The following is an 18,160-nucleotide window of genomic DNA, read 5'->3' as shown; positions in this document are numbered from 1 at the left end:
AAGTATCTTCTCTCCGACCACTGCATTTTTTTCATATCCAAATCCTTGCTTGTGTGGATGGTGAGAAGATGCCTTATGCTTTCTTGTAGGAAACATTTGCTTGTGTGGATGGTGAGAAGCAGAAGGCGATCAAAGGCATCGTGAAATCTGCCCGAAAGATACTCTCTGACCTACACGCTGCGGTACAAAGCCGTGATGCAGTGTCGGCCGCTCGATGAGAAGGAAGAGAAGATGACAAGGAAGACTGCTTGCCAGACCAACATGTCGCGAGAAGAATACCTGTCGGTGGTAAGTGACTACATCGGCTGCTAGTACTTTGATTCATCCCTCTTGTTCCTCAATTATTTTATTTTGTCTGACTAGGTGAAGGAACCCTAGATGAAGGACGATTGTTGGGAGGCCCTGATTGACATGTGGTGTAACCTAGCATGGTAGGCGCAACATGTGGAGAAGGGAAACGATCGAGCCAAAATGACAGGCCCGGCTCATGTCCAGGGGAGTCGGAACCTAACCGCTCTCAAGCAACACATGGTATGTGGATTAAGATGTTAGTTTTTCGCACGGTGCATCTTGGTTCATTAAACTTGATGGTTAAGTTTGCAGGAGGCGAAGGTTGGTCGCCCGGTCCACATCCTGGAAGCCTGGAAAGAAGGCCACAAGGGGAAGGATGGCGCCGAGTTCTGCAGTGAGTCGGCAGAGGAGAAGTGGGGGGCCTTCAAAGAGGTCTTCCAGGAGGTGCACGGGCAGGAAGCCGAACCTACGTCCAAGCCCCTTGACCCTGAGCTTCTCATCATTGCTGACGAGGGGAAGGGCCATGGCCGCCACCTCCTTTGCAACGGGGCGATCGCCACCTCCGGGCATCGCAAGCTGCACAAGATACGCGCGTCGAGCACCAGCTCAACTCCGTCCATACGGAGTCACCCAACCGCCGCATCACGTGAGATAGCGCGTCTCAAGGTTAGCATCCTAACCTTTCATTTATGTCCATGCCTCGAAATAGCACCGTTCCAACCTATATGAGCATAATGTCATGCTACAGGATTTAATGGTACAACGAGCTGTTGAAGAGGAGCAAAGGCGGCAGGCTGAGCAGGACTCCATAGAAAAGGAACGGGAAGACACGAACAAGAGGTTGAAGCTGCTTGAGGATCAACTACAGGTAGACCATTATCTAAACTAGAGTAGAAGATTCATTACATACGGATGAACCACCCTCACGTGACTCTACTCTTATAGGTTCTTATGCAATCTCAAAGTAGTGCAAGTGATGCCCCTCCTCCTCCTCCGGAATGTTAACCCGATGGCTCTCCTCCTCAAGATGATCTATATATGAACAAGTGTACTTCTATTGTGACGTGCACGTGTTTTGCAAGTAGTTACAACATGTATGAATTTGCGACTTGTGTGTGACGTCTACTAGGATAATACATTTGACTTGTGTGTGACAATATGTGGACTATCCCTAATTATGCATATATATGTGGACTAGATCAAATTATGCCTATATATGATCAAATTATGCCTATATATGTGTGGACTAGATCAAATTATGCCTATATATGATCAAATTGCACTGTAGTTATTTTTATCTGTATGGATTAGAAAAGAAATAGCTTAACAGCAGAATAGATGGGAAAGATTTCTGAGAGCAACACAGAAAACAATATACTTGAAGGAAATATGCCCTAGAGGTAATAATAAAGTTATTATTTCTTTCCTTATTTCAAGATAAATGTTTATTATTCATGCTAGAATTGTATTAACCGGAAACTTAGTACATGTGTGAATACATAGAACATAATGTCACTAGTATGCCTCTACTTGACTAGCTCGTTGAATCAAAGATGATTAAGTTTCCTAGCCATAAACATGAGTTGTCATTTGATTAACAGGATCACATCATTAGAGAATGATGTGATTGACTTGACCCATTCCGTTAGCTTAGCACTTGATTGTTTAGTATGTTGATATTGCTTTCTTCATGACTTATACATGTTCCTATGACTATGAGATTATACAACTCCCGTTTACCGGAGGAACACTTTGTGTGCTACCAAACGTCACAACGTAACTGGGTGATTATAAAGGTTCTCTACAGGTGTCTCCGAAGGTACTTGTTGAGTTGGCGTATTTTGAGATTAGGATTTGTCACTCCGATTGTCGGAGAGGTATTTCTGGGCCCTCTCGGTAATGCACATCACTATAAGCCTTGCAAGCAATGTGACTAATGAGTTAGTTGCGGGATGATGCATTACGGAACGAGTAAAGAGACTTGCCGGTAACGAGATTGAACTAGGTATTGAGATACCGACGATCGAATCTCGGGCAAATAACATACCGATGACAAAGGGAACAATGTATGTTGTTATGCGGTTTGACCGATAAAGATCTTCGTAGAATATGTGGGAGCCAATATGAGCATCCAGGTTCTGCTATTGGTTATTGACCGGAGATGTGTCTCGGTCATGTCTACATAGTTCTCGAACCCGTAGGGTCCGCACGCTTAACGTTCGGTGACGATTTATATTATGAGTTATATGTTTTGATGTACCAAAGGTAGTTCGGAGTCCCAGATGAGATCGGGGACATGACGAGGAGTCTCAAAATGGTTGATACGTAAAGATTGATATATTGGACGACTATATTCGGATATCGGAAAGGTTCCAAGTGATTCGGGTATTTTTCGGGGTACTGGGGAGTTACGGGAATACGAGGAAGAAGTAATGGGCCTCATGGGCGAAGTGGTGGAATAGAGGAGGCAGGGCGCGCGGCCCCCCTAGCCCAAACCGAATTGGACTAGGGGGCCAGCCCCCCTTTCCCCCCTTTCCTCCCTCTCCTTCCTTCTCCGTCTCCTCCTTCCTTTCCTCCTCCTAGTGGGAGTAGGAAAGGGGAGTCCTACTCCTACTAGGAGGACTCCTCCTCCTGGCGCGCCCTACAGGGGCCGGCCGGCCTCCCCCCTTGCTCCTTTATATACAGGGACAGGGGGGCACCTCTAGACACAACAATTGATCTCTTGATCTATTAGCCGTGTGCGGTGTCCTCCTCCATCATATTCCACCTCTGTCATATCGTACTGGTGCTTAGGTGAAGCCCTGCGTCGGTTGCAACATCATCACCGTCATCACGCCGTCGTGTTGACGGAACTCTCCCTCAAAGCTCAGCTGGATCGGAGTTCGAGGGACGTCATCGAGCTGAACGTGTGCTGAACTCGGAGGTGTCGTACGTTCGGTACTTGGATTGGTCGGATTGTGAAGACGTACGACTACATCAACCGCGTTGTGCTAACGCTTCCGCTTTCGGTCTACGAGGGTACGTGGACACACTTTCCCCTCTCGTTGCTATGTATCACCATGATCCTGTGTGTGCGTAGGAAAATTTTGAAAATACTATTTTCCCTAACAGTGGCATCCAAGACTGGTTTTATGCGTAGATGTTATATGCATGAGTAGAACACAAGTGAGTTGTGGGTGATACAAGTCATACTGCTTACCAACATGTCATACTTTGGTTCGGCGGTATTGTTGGATGAAGCGGCCCGGACCGACATTACGTGTACGCTTACGCGAGACTGGTTCTACCGACGTGCTTTGCACATAGGTGGCTGGAGGGTGTCAGTTTCTCCAACTTTAGTTGAACCGAGTGTGGCTACGCCCGGTCCTTGAGAAGGTTAAAACTGTACTAACTTGACGAACTATCGTTGCGGTTTTGATGCGTAGGTAAGAAAGGTTCTTGCTCAGCCCGTAGCAGCCATGTAAAACTTGCAACAACAAAGTAGAGGACGTCTAACTTGTTTTTGCAGGGCATGTTGTGATGTGATATGGTCAAGACATAATGCTAAATTTTATTGTATGAGATGATCATGTTTTGTAACAAAGTTATCGGCAACTGGCAGGAGGCATATGGTTGTCGCTTTATTGTATGCAATGGAATCGCCCTGTAATTGCTTTGTTTTTATCACTAAGCGGTAGCGATAGTCGTAGAAGCAATAGGTGGCGGAACGACAACGATGCTATGATGAAGATCAAAGTGTCGGGCCGGTGACAATGGTGATCATGACGGTGCTTCGGAGATGGTGATCACAAGCACAAGATGATGGTGGCTATATCATATCACTTATATTGATTGCATGTGATGTTTATCCTTTATGCATCTTATTTTGCTTTGATTGACGTAGCATTATAAGATGATATCTCGCTAAATTTCAAGGTATAAGTGTTCTCCCTGAGTATGCACCATTCCGAAAGTTCTTCGTGCTGAGACACCACATGATGATCGGGTGTGATAGGCTCTTCGTTCAAATACAACGGGTGCAAAACAGTTGCACACGCGGAATACTCAGGTTAAACTTGACGAGCCTAGCATATACAGATATGGCCTCGGAACACTGAGACCGAAAGGTCGAGCGTGAATCATATATTAGATATGATCAACATAGTGATGTTCACCATTAAAAACTACTCCATCTCACGTGATGATCGGACATGGTTTAGTTGATTTGGATCACGTGATCACTTAGATGATTAGAGGGATGTCTATCTAAGTGGGAGTTCTTAAGTAATATGATTAATTGAACTTTAATTTATCATGAACTTTGTCCTGATAGTATTTTGCATGTCTATGTTGTTGTAGATCAATAGCTCGCGTTGTTGCTTCCCTATGTTTTTATATGTGTTCCTAGAGAAAACTAAATTGAAAGATGATAGTAGCAATGATGCGGACTGGGTCCGTGATCTGAGGTTTATCCTCATTGCTGCATAGAAGAATTATGTTCTTTGATGCACCGCTAGGTGACAAACCTATTGCAGGAGCAGATGCGGACGTTATGAACGTTTGGCTAGCTCAAAATGATAACTACTTGATAGTTTAGTGCACCATGCTTAACGGCTTAGAATCGGGACTTCAAATACGTTTTGAACGTCATGGACCATATGAGATGTTCTAGGAGTTGAAGTTAATATTTCAAGCATATACCCGAGTTGAGAGATATGAAGTCTCCAACAAGTTCTATAGCTAAAAAATGGAGGAGAATTGCTCAACTAGTGAGCATGTGCTCAGATTGTCTGGGTACTACAATCGCTTGAATCATGTGGGAGTTAATCTTCCAGATAAGATAGTGATTGACAGAGTTCTCTAGTCACCATCACCAAGTTAGTAGAACTTCATGATGAACTATAGTATGCAAGGGATGACCAAAACGATTCTCGAGCTCTTCGTGATGCTGAAATCGACGAGGGTAGAAATCAAGAAAGAACATCAAGTGTTTATGATTAACAAGATCACTAGTTTCAAGAAAAGGGCAAAGGGAAAGAAAGGGAAACTTCAAGTAGAATGACAAGCAAGTTGTCACTCCCGTGAAGAAGCCAAAAGTTGGACCAAAGCCTGAAACTGAGTGCTTCTACTGCAAAGGAAATGGTCACTGGAAGCGGAAATACCCTGAATATTTGGTGGATAAGTAGGATGGCAAAGTGAACAAGGGTATATTTGATATACAGGTTATTGATATGTACCTTACTAGTGTTTATAGTAGCCCCTGAGTATTTGATACTTGTTCAATTGCTAAAAATTAGTAACTCGAAACAAGAGTTACAGAATAAACAGAGACTAGTTGAGGGTGATGTGACGATGTGTGTTGGAAGTGGTTCCAAGATTGATATGATCATCATCGCACACTCCCTATACTTTCGGGATTAGTGTTAAACCTAAATAAATGTTATTTGGCATTTGCGTTGAGCATGAATATGATTTGATCGTGTTTATTGCAATACGATTATCCATTTAAAGTCAAAGAATAATGTTGTTCTGTTTACATGAATAAAACCTTCGATGGTCATACACCCAATAAAAATAGTTTGTTGGATCTCGATCGTAGTGATACACATATTCATAATATTAATGCCAAAAGATGCAAAGTTGATAATGATAGTGCAACTTATTTGTGGCACTGCCGTTTGGGTCATATCGATGTAAAGCGCATGAAGAAACTGCATAAAAATGGACTTTTGGAATCACTTGATTATGAATCATTTGATGCTTGCGAACCGTGCCTTACGGGCAAGATGACTAAAACTCCGTTCTCCGGAACAATGGAATGAGCTACTGACTTGTTGGAAATAATACATACCGATGTATGTGATCCAATGAGTGTTGATGCTCGTGGCGAGTATTGTTATTTTCTGACCTTCACATATGATTTGAGCAGATATGGGTATATCTACTTAATGAAACACAGGTCTGAAACATTTGAAAAGTTCAAAGATTTTTAGAGTGAAGTGGAGAATCATCGTAAAAAGAAAATGAAGTTTCTACGATCTGATTGTGGAGGAGAATATTTGAGTTACGAGTTTGGCCTTCATATAAAACAATGTGGAATAGTTTCACAGCTCACGCCACATGGAACACCACAACGTAATGATGTATCCGAACGTCGTAACCGCACTTTATTGGATATGGTGCGATCTATGATGTATCTTACCGATTTACCACTATCATTTTGGGGTTATGCATTAGACAGCTGCATTCACATTAAATAGGGCACCATCAAAATCCGTTGAGACGACGCCTTATGAACTGTGGTTTGGCAAGAAACCAAAGTTGTCGTTTCTTAAAGTTTGGGGCTGTGATGCTTATGTAAAAAAGTTTCAACCTGATAAGCTCGAACCCAAATCGGAGAAGTGCGTCTTCATAGAATACCCAAAGGAAACTGTTGGGTACACCTTCTATCACAGATACGAAGGCAAGATATTTGTTGCTAAGATGGATCCTTTCTAGAGAAGGAGTTTCTCTCGAAAGAAGTGAGTGGGAGGAAAGTAGAGCTTGATAAGGTAATTGTACCTTCTCCCGAATTGAAAAGTAGTTCATCACAGAAATCAGTTCCAGTGATTCCTACACCAATTAGTGAGGAAGCTAATGATGACGATCATGAAACTTCAGATTAAGTTACTACAGAACCTCGTAGGTCTTCCAAAGTATAGTCTGAACCAGAGTGGTACAGTAATCCTGTTCTGGAAGTCATGTTACTAGACCATGATAAACCTATGAACTATGAGGAAGCGATGATGAGCCCAGATTCCGCGAAATGGCTTGAAGGCCATGAAATCAAAGATGAGATCCATGTATGAGAACAAAGTGTGGACTTTGGTGGACTTGCCCGATGACCGGCAAGCCACAGAAAATAAATGGATCTTCAAGAGGAAGACAGACACTGATAGTAATGTTACTATCTACAAAGCTCCACTTGTCGAAAAAGGTTTTTGACAAAGTTCAAGGTGTTGACTACGATGAGATTTTCTCACTCCTAGTGATACTTAAGTCTGTCCGAATATGTTAGCAAATTGCCACATTTTATGAAATCTGGCAAATGGATGTCAAAACTACATTCCTTAATGGATTTCTTAAAGAAGAGTTGTATATGATGCAACCAGAAGATTTTGTTGATCCCAAAGGTGCTAACAAAATGTGCAAGCTCCAACGATCCATCTATGAACTGGTGCAAGCATCTCGGAGTTGGAATATACGCTTTGATTATTTGATCAAAGCATATAGTTTTATACAGACTTGCGGTGAAGCATGTATTTACAGGAAAGTGAGTGGGAGCACTACGGCCTTTCTGATAAGAATATGTGAATGACATATTGTTCATCAGAAATAATGTAGAATTTCTGGAAAGCATAAAGGAGTATTTGAAAGGAGTCTTTCAAAGAAAGACCTCAGTGCAGCTGCTTACACATTAAGCATCAAGATCTATAGAGATAGATCAAGACGCTTGATAAGATTTTTCAATGAGTACATACCTTGATAAGATTTTGAAGTAATTCAAAATGGAACAGCCAAAGGAGGAGTTCTTTCCTGTGTTGCAAGGTGTAAAGTTGAGTAAGACTCAAAACCCGACCATAGCAGAAAATAGAAAGAGAATGAAAAGTCATTCCCTATGCCTCAGTCATAGGTTCTATAAAGTATGCTATGTTGTGTACCAGACCTATTGTATACCTTGCTCTGAGTTTGGCAAGGGAGTACAATTTTGATCTAAGAGTAGATCACTGGACGACAGTCAAAAATATCCTTAGTGAGGACTAAGGAGATGTTTCTCGATTATGGAGGTGATAAAAGAGTTCGTCGTAAAGAGTTACATCGATACAAGCTTTTACACTAATCCAGATGACTCTAAGTCTCAATCTGGATACATATTGAAACTGGGAGCAATTAGCTGGAGTAGCTCCGTGCAGAGCATTGTAGACATAGAATATTTGCAAAATACATACGGCTCTGAATGTGACAGACCCGTTGACAAAACTTCTCTCACGAGCAAACCATGATCATCCCTTAGTACTCTTTGGGTGTTAATCACATAGCGACGTGAACTAGATTATTGACTCTAGTAAACCCTTTGGGTGTTGATCACATGACGATGTGAACTATGGATATTAATCACATACATATGTGAATATTGGTGTTAAATCACATCGTGATGTGAACTAGATTATTGACTCTAGTGCAAGTGGGAGACTGAAGGAAATACGCCCTAGAGGTAATAATAAAGTTATTATTTATTTCCTTATTTCATGATAAATGTTTATTGTTCATGCTAAAATTGTATTAACCGGAAACTTAGTACATGTGTGAATACATAGACAAACATAATGTCACTAGTATGCCTCTACTTGACTAGCTCGTTGAATCAAAGATGGTTAAGTTTCCTAGCCAAAACATGAGTTGTCATTTGATTAACGGGATCACATCATTAGAGAATGATGTGATTGACTTGACCCATTCCGTTAGCTTAGCACTTGATCGTTTAGTATGTTGCTATTGCTTTCTTCATGACTTATACATGTTCCTATGACTATGAGATTATGCAACTCCCATTTACCGGAGGAACACTTTGTGTGCTACCAAATGTCACAACATAACTGGGTGATTATAAAGGCTGCAGGTGTCTCCGAAGGTACTTGTTGAGTTGGCGTATTTTGAGATTAGGATTTGTCACCCCGATTGTCGGAGAGGTATCTTTGGGCCCTCTCGGTAATGCACATCACTATAAGCCTTGCAAGCAACGTGACTAATTAGTTAGTTGAGGGATCATTATGGAACGAGTAAAGAGACTTGCCGTTAACGAGATTGAACTAGGTATTGAGATACCGACGATCGAACCTCGGGCAAGTAACATACCAATGACAAAGGGAACAACGTATGTTGTTATACGGTTTGATCGATAAAATTCTTCGTAGAATATGTGGGAGCCAATATGAGCATCCAGGTTCCGCTATTGGTTATTGACCGGAGATGTGTCTCGGTCATGTCTACATAGTTCTCGAACCCGTAGGTTCCGCACGCTTAACGTTCGGTGACGATTTATATTATCAGTGATGTGTTTTGATGTACCGAAGGTAGTTCGGAGTCCCGGATGAGATCGGGAACATGATGAGGAGTCTCGAAATAGTCGAGACATAAATATCGATATATTGGACGACTATATTCAGACATCAAAAAGGTTCCGAGTTATTCGGGTATTTTTCGGGGTACCGGGGAGTTACAGGAATACAAGGAAGAAGTAATGGGCCTCATGGGCCAAGTGCTGGAAGAGAGGAGGCAGGGCGCGTGGCCCCCCAAACCCAAACCGAATTGGACTAGGGGGGCGGCCCCCCTTTCCCCCCTTTCCTCCGTCTCCTCCTTCCTTTCCTCCTCCTAGTGGGAGTAGGAAAGGGGAGTCCTACTCCTACTAGGAGGACTCCTCCTCCTGGCGCGCCCTACAGGGGCCGGCCGGCCTCCTCTCTTGCTCCTTTATATACGGGGGCAGGGGGGCACCTCTACACACAACAATTGATCTCTTGATCTCTTAGCCGTGTGCGGTGCCCCCCTCCATCATATTCCACCTCGGTCATATCGTAGCGGTGCTTAGGCGAAGCCTTGCGTTGGTAGCAACAACATCACCGTCATCACGCCGTCGTGCTGACGGAACTCTCCCTCAAAGTTCGGCTGGATCGGAGTTCGAGGGACGTCATCGAGCTGAACGTGTGCTGAACTCGGAGGTGCCATACGTTCGGTACTTGGATCAGTCGGATCGTGAAGACGTACGACTACATCAACCACGCTGTGCTAACGCTTCCGCTTTTGGTCTACGAGGGTACGTGGACACACTCTCCCCTCTCGTTGCTATGCATCACCATGATCCTGTGTGTGCGTAGGAAAATTTTGAAATTGCTACGTTCCCCAACAATACTACCGAGAGCACCTCTCGGAAACATGGTCGTCTGGGAGACACTACTGTTGTGCCACAACTTTTCCGAGAGCCGCTCTCGGAAAAGAAGGCGAGCATTGCCGAGACTAGCTCTCGGCAAAGATATGTAAACTGTCAGCTGCCATGTGGGCCACGCTGTCCTACTGGTCAGGAGGATTGCCGAGAGCTGCTCTCGGCAAAGATATCATCATATTTTTCAAAAATATTTAGCAAGTTATTTGAAACTTTTACTGATAAATGTGACCAGCGGGACCACATGTCAGTTAGAAAGAACAAACACGAAAAAGAAAATAGGATGTGGCATATGCTTTGCCGAGTGTCGTATGGCGGCTCTCGGTAATGTACGCAGTAACAGACGAAGCCGTCTGTTGCGGACGGGCATGCTACATGGCTACTCTTTGCCGTGAGCCGCTCTCGGCTTCTGCAGGGTTTGCCGTGCGGTGCCTCTTTACCGTGAGGCAATGACGGCAAAAATGGCAGTTCGCCGTGAAGCTGGGTTTGCCGAGAGTGACACTCGGCAAAGTTTACTTTATCGAGTGTCCGTGTTTTAGCACTCGGCGAAAAGCATTACACACGGCGTACGTGAAAATTCGAGTAATGCTAGTTAGATGTCAAGATTTCACTAGAAAACGAATATACATGGTAACTGCTGTGTAGTTCGATGCCCCGCATGACGATCGTTCACGGACAGAGAGGTATTGCAACATGGGTTGATAAAAAGAACATGTGTCAGTGCAACAAACCAATATCTGGAATGAAAGGTGGACTGCTGGCGCTCCTAGCAAGAAACCAATGGGCCATATTTTGGATGATGATGTCAATCAGGTATCCGACTTCTTAGCTGTTAGATACTACTGGTCAGTGGAATGAACATATCATTTGCAATGTATTTATTCATCCTGATGCAAATGCTATATTAAACATGGCATAGCAGAGGCCTGGTGGTGAGGATATTTCTAGGCTTGGTCCGCAGAAAAGAACGATGAAAATTATTCAGCTAAGTCAGTTATAGACTCCTGGTGGAACATGTTTCTGAGGAGAACAGGCCCACAACCCGCTCTACAACTGACACAGGGGTGGTGCGGCATGCACTATGATGACTGAATGTGTTGCCGAAAATCAGAGTATTTTGGTGGCAATTTTTTTGAGAATTTCAGTGGTGAGTCCTAATATATACAGCACACGTGAATTATGTGTCTGCTTAGAGTGTGACCATGCACAACTTCTCCGTGATACACTCAAGACTACTCATCTGTACAATATCAGCTGTTTGACTACGTATATTTGATTGGTTCAGAATATAAAATTACCTGATAAATTTAGCAAAAATGCAGGGCTTTCATCTGGATTTAAATCTTCTGAAACCGAATTAGACGCAGTCACTCAGATCTAGTGATGTAGTGTCCAACAAGAGTACCTGTCCGCTATGTATTGCAGGAGCTCATCGGTGACGAATTTCCTCCCCACGAACTTCTCAAGCCACCCGCCGGAGCAATCGACGGCCTCCTTGGCCATGGCGCACAAGGAGGCACCTCCGTCCTCCACCTTGTCACGCTGGCGCATCATCACCGTGGTCCACCATAGTTCTGGCGCCTTGGCGCTTGGCGGCCTCGACCCATGAGCGGCACAGGAGCCTGGAGCCCATCAGGAGCTCAACGGTGCCAAGCTTGGCTAACACGGAAGTGTGCGCGTCGAAGGGCATCTCCGACCAGTCCATGGCGGATGGCCCCCAGACGCCCATTTCATAGAACACCTGCCTAGCAATGTGTGCGATGAGTGGCTTTAGAGATTAGGGATCTCGTGAGTGTGGGGCACCGTCGGGTGGAAGAAGACAGGGATGTGAACTGTGGGTTCGTGGTGCTTACCTCGCCGGCGGCCGGCGGCAGTGGAGGAGAGGCTGCCGTCGTGCGCCGCTCTCGCAAGCGTCAGTGGACCGTCGGTGATCCTGGACCGAGTGGAAGTGAAGAACAGCCCAGCACATCGACTCTTCGTCCCAGCCCAGCCCAGCCCACATGTACTCTGAGCATTGCAGCCTCAATAAAAAAAACCGAGCATTGCACTCTATGATCCGTGATTCTGACTTTTTTAATCTTCATCTCGTTCCAAAAAATGTACTCCCTCCATTCCCTTAGACTAGCCACAGTGGGAGTAACTTCGGTAGTAACATCGAGTCCAACTCAGCAAATTTGCTTATGTGGCAGTGAGTTAATGAGGAGAGATGTAGTACTCCCTCCGTCCGGGTTTATTAGGCCTCTCAGCATCACAAGCATGTCCCCTTTTATAAGGCCCGGCGTTGGAAAGGTGCATGCATGCAACCATTTCATTGGTTGTATTGAAAGCTACTGTTGTTGGTGCCATGGCTGAAAAGTTAATACACTTCATGTGTGCTTTTTCATTGGCTGCATGCATGTGAGAGAGTGCATTGGGAGTGGAATGGAAGAATTAATGTGAGCAAATTACTATGTGTCTTGGTCTAAGAGAAGTTGTCTTTAGGCCTAATAAACCCGGACGGAGTGAGTACTAGTAACTTAGCTAGTTACTGTAACATCACATGTCCCAATACAATATGAGTCTATAACCTAATAAATGAAGCTTTGCATGTTACCACACTTATGTTACTACCCACTATTGAGGTAGTAACATAGTCTAGGGATATGTGTATGTTACTAGTGTATGTTACTCTCCATTGTGGCTAGTCTTATACAAGGCCACTATGAAAAATGCAATTTGTATCTATACAAGTTCATTAATAGTAATCAAAGCAAAAATTAATGATGTTTCCACGTGCTACCAACTTATTTAATACTTGCATGCATGTAGTCATAATGACACTGTGCTACTTCCTTCTCATGCCTTCTTTGCATGCATGCATGCGTATTAATTATCCTGATTAACGAAAAGAATAATTGACTTACGAAGCAGTCATTAAATTTTACATTGGTACCTGTAATTCGAGTTTATGGCCTTGTTTAAGGGAATGGAGGGAGTACTTAATCCTCCATTTTTAGTTAAAAAAGAAATGTGATTCTAATGTATGTATTGCTTTGTGTGTAATGCAAGCTGCTGATTTGCTGAGTATGAAGTGTGAATTCAGACTTTCGTCATGTCAACTGTGGAATTTTTTTCAAAGATCCAGCAAATTACTGGCTTTGATTTAGCAGAAAGCAACGGAAGAACAACATGGGGAGGATTCAAAGATCAAAGGAAAAAAGAAAGACAACAACCCTATTAGGTGCAGAACAACACTACACTCACATGGCGGATCGCTATCCAACCACAACAAGACAACGCAGCCCCGACTCCGACGGAGAACTACGAAGAAACTACGCAAGGCTAGCGTATGTGAAGATCGCCGAATGGACCACCTGCCGCTCTGTCATCGTACGACACTGGGGCCCCGCACCGCAGCTTCGCCTTCATAGCAACAAGCAGCCGAGACAATCCCACGGACACGCCGGAGAAGAGCCGGCTACCACAACCAATGTGACGCCTCCGACAATTGTTACCACCGTCATCGTTGCACAGAAGTCTAGCCACCCTCATTGCCAGACGGACAACAACCAAACACAATGTCGTGCACATCCAGCCTGTAGGAGGCACCAACGGACCAAGATCTTCAAGACGGTAACCTAAAGAGGGGGAAACGACGCCACCCCCTGACCCTACAGCAGAATCTAGACTTTCACCCGAAGATCTTGATCCCGGAGTAGAGGATGCAGATCCCAATGATGCCTCCAAGAAGGATAACAATGCCCACATGCGTCATTGTCGTCGCCGGCGCCGGAAAGCACCAGCCAAGCTTTCGCGCGGAGCAACCACTCCCATGCTACCGGCCAGGGCCCACAAGTACCTCGGCTGAACTGCGCACCCCCAACGCAGCGAGCACGCGTACACTACGCAGGGCCACCACATTCCTCATTGTCGACAAATAGAGGCTCACTGCAGAGAAGAGAGTTCCCATGGTGTCGGGCCTAAACAAGCCAGATCAGGACCTGCATCCCACGCATCCACCACAACCAAAGCCTCCCTGCTCCAGTGAGCGCCAACCGGGCACCATCGGTACCCCTCCTGGGCCGCCAGCCCGCAGATCAGGGATAAGCCTGCCAAATCCAAATCCCCCGAGCTGGTGACCTATGTCCACACCGATGCCCAGCGATCGTGCTCCACCAACAGAACACCTACTGCTCGCCGGATCCGCCACCGCCCTCTGCATCCCTGACCACCACCAGCGCGCCGGATCTGCAGCCCCCTACACCAGCCGCCATGGGCACCTACTACGCTGGCTTCCCGCACCACCCACCTGGGCTGGAGAAAGAATGCCTCGCCGCCACCCTCCTCGAAACACTGGTAGAAAAAGGGCCTAATGTGAAGCTCATTAGTCCTGGTTTGTAATTGAACCGGCACTAATGTGACCATTAGTGCCGGTTCTAACGGCTAGGCGGGCGGCGCTCATTAGTACCCGTTCGTGGCAAACCTTTAGTACCGGTTTGTGCCACGAACCGGTACTAAAGGGGTCATGGACTTTAGTACGGGTTGGTGGCTCCAACCGGTACTAAAGACCCCCCCCCTTTAGTACGGGTCCGTGCAACCAACCGGTACTAAAGTGGTGCGCTGCCACCCGTAGTGCACAATGTTTAGTCCCACCTCGCTAGTTGAGAGGAGCTCGCACCGGTTTATAAGCCCCGCCACGGCTATCGTGTCGAGCTCCTCTCTAAGCAGGCCTTTGTGGGCCTATTGCAAGTTTTCTTCCCTGTGGGGCCTACTGGGCCGTACGGGCCTGCATCCTGGCCCAACTAGAGGTTGGTTTCTAGTCGTATGCAGGCCGTGCCGGCCCAGTAGATGGGTTGTTTTTGCTTTATTTCAAAAAAAGTTCTCTACCAACCGGTACTAAAGGTCTCCCTGCCCCCGGCCCTGGCCCGTGCCACGTGGGGGCTTAGTGGTGGTTCGTGTTGAACCGGTACTAAAGGGGGGACCTTTAGTCTCCACCCTTTAGTGCCGAACCGGCACTAAAGGGCCTTACGAACCGGTGATACAGCCCGGTTCTGCACTAGTGAAAGCACAACGAGATTTCTCACCGGCTTCCTTAGGTGAAAGCAAGGGGGGGGGGGAGATGGGGGGACGGGGAGTGGCAGTCCGAGCCGCCCCAACTGTTGATTTTTTACATTCTCGTTATTAAACTAAACAAGGCGAAGGTAACCATGTTATAGTCACATGCCATCTTTCCTATCTATTTTACTGTATTATTAAGGTTTGTGCCTCTACAACTGACAACAACCATATCCATAACCATGTTGTAGTCGTCGCTAGATGGTCTACGGAAATGGATGTGATTTTTATTATTTCTGTGATCTTTATACTACCATCGCAAGATGAATAGCCCGAAAATTTTATCCCAAAAATAAGGTATAGCAATTAATGTGATGATGTCAACATTTAGGTGGGAGATTTCTTCATGCATGTATGTGCTCTATATTACGAAAAAATCTCATTGGAATGTGGCAGCAAGTGAAGACCAAAGGTGCACCCTATGTACATTAGATTTTCCTTTGAATATGTTGTGTATCCATTGATCTGATGTTATTTAAAAAGTTGTTTAAAGATTTTCCTTTGTTGTTGTCAATAAACCTATTGAGCCGGAGGCCCGACCGATTAAAATAACCAAAATCAATAGCCTCAGTGGTTCGATTACCAATCCGGTTTTGAAAATTATGGCTAATATTGACAACAAAATTCTCGGCAATATTCTGGGCTATGTGTGACTAATTTAGGAGTGAACCTCTGATTTTATCGGGTTTTTGTCTTGGCTTGTTGGTATCCCTTTGTGCTGGACCAAGGCCTTGTTGGTATCCATTTGTGCTGGACCTTGTATCTATGGCTTGGTAATGTACATGTGCTATTGACAATGGTACTCTGGACTAGTTCAGTGTCTTGCTAATTAATGTACTTGAAGTGCTGAGTATCTCGGAATGGATTTCTTTAACCATCGAGTTATTAATTTATGGGGATTAGAAGATAGATATGCATATCCAAAAACCAGATTTCCTCCAATAAATTCCACAAACATCAATGGATTTCATCTGTACATATAGCTTCACAATTTCCACCACTCTTGCATCTCATTCCAAGCAAGCACCACCCGTCCAGTCTGTATTCCATGGCGGCCAAATTACTTCTAGCAATAACCCTCCTGGGAACCCTCATTACATTCGTCCATTGCATCATAGCCTCGACCTCGTTGCCGCCGCTCAACAGCAGCAGTGGCAGCTTCAGCCTCCGGCTCGCCGCCAACCACCAAACGACGCATGACTTGGCGAGCCTCCAGCGCGCCAAGGACCATGTAAAGTGTCGGATCACCAACCATCTCCTTCCGCCGGGCACCGCCACCAACATCACCGTCAACGCCATAAGTCCGCCCATGTGCCCACTGGCAGACATGGTGTACGCCGTCATGGTAGTCGTGGGCACGGAGAATGGGTCCCATGAGTACCAGCTCGCGCTGGACATGGCCACCGGGCTGACCTGGATGCAGTGCGTGCCGTGCAATCCTTGCAAGCCACAGTTCAACCCAGTGTTTGACCCATCTAAGTCACCGACCTTCCACCATGTCCCGGCCAACGATGGAGTCTTATGCCGTGCGCCTAACGAACCGCAGGAAAGCGGTCATTGCGTATTCCACATCGGTTACCGGAGCAGCCGCTCATCGGCTACGGGATACCTCGCCAAAGACGTCTTCTCCTTCCTCAAGGGCAGCAATGAAGGTGGTCTTGAGCAGCTGCATGGCATGGCCTTCGGCTGTGCCCACCGCGTGGAATTTAACACCCAGAGCGCCCTCGCAGGTGCCCTCGGTCTGGGGATGTGGAGGTCCGCCATGAATCCGCGTACCGCCTTCACGGACCAGGTCGATCATGGCCGAGGCGTTCACTTCTCCTACTGCCCGTTCACGCCGGGGATGAGCGCGTACAACTTCCTCCGGTTCGGCGCCGACATCCCTAGACAACCACCGCCGACTGCCGAGCGTGCGCCGCCAGAGCACACACATCCTTATGCCGACTCAGAAGAGCGGTTATTCGTACTATGTCAAGCTCGTCGGGGTAAGCGTGGGCGGAAGCCGGGTGTCGGGGGTCACGCCAGAAATGTTCCGGCGTCTCCATACTGGGGTAAGCGGGTGCATCATCGACATCGGCACGAAGATGACGGGGTTCGTCGATGCGGCGTACGTCCACATCGAGAAGGCAGTGCGGCTCCACCTACAGCACCACGGGGCGCACTTCGTCCATCTACAGGGCCACCACTTGTGCGTCCACCAGCCGGCGCCGCACCACGACGTCCTCCCGAGCATGACGCTGCACTTCGACGGCGACGCGTGGCTTCGGGTCATGCCGGAGCATGTGTTCATGAAGATCGTCGACGAGGCCGGCCACCAATACCAGTGCCTTGGCTTGGTCTCCACCAGGCACGTGACGGTCATCGGCGCCATGCAACAGATCAACCATCGGTTTATCTTTGACCTCCAGAGGTACCCGACTCTTAGTTTCAATCCGGAGGCCTGCCACCTAGACGTGCCCCAAGCTAAATCTTGACATCTTGTACTAGTGCTGGTTGCTTCGAATAAATTTATCGCAATAAAGTCTGAGATTTTCGATATGATGGTAGGCAGCTTTACTTTTTTGGAGCTGATAGGTTTTGTGCCACTATATGAACTGGTCTGGATGCCCTCTCCCGGTTATATGACCAATAATGCTAGACCTACAAAGACCTATAAAGGTTTACATAATCTTCCAAACTAATTCTCTTTCTCACCCCTTCCCCTGATTTTAAGTGGGTGTGGGCCCCCTCATCCCCCTATTACCAATCACAATTCTCCACATCAGTTTGTATGTAAAATCTTTAGGAAACCTTTGTAGATGTAGCATTACTCGTGGTATG

General features: G+C 46.0%; 1 pseudogene; it reads left to right on the top strand.

The window, feature by feature from the left end:
- The first annotated feature begins 16,388 nt into the window (after positions 1-16,388).
- LOC123158390 (aspartic proteinase nepenthesin-2-like) lies at positions 16,389-17,814 on the top strand (annotated as a pseudogene).
- Positions 17,815-18,160: the final 346 nt, after the last annotated feature.

This window comes from Triticum aestivum, chromosome 7B, assembly GCF_018294505.1.
Source record: "Triticum aestivum cultivar Chinese Spring chromosome 7B, IWGSC CS RefSeq v2.1, whole genome shotgun sequence".
Taxonomy (NCBI): Eukaryota; Viridiplantae; Streptophyta; class Magnoliopsida; order Poales; family Poaceae; genus Triticum; species Triticum aestivum.
Note: the sequence above shows the minus strand (reverse complement) of the source record. Positions and strands in the feature narration are given on the sequence as shown.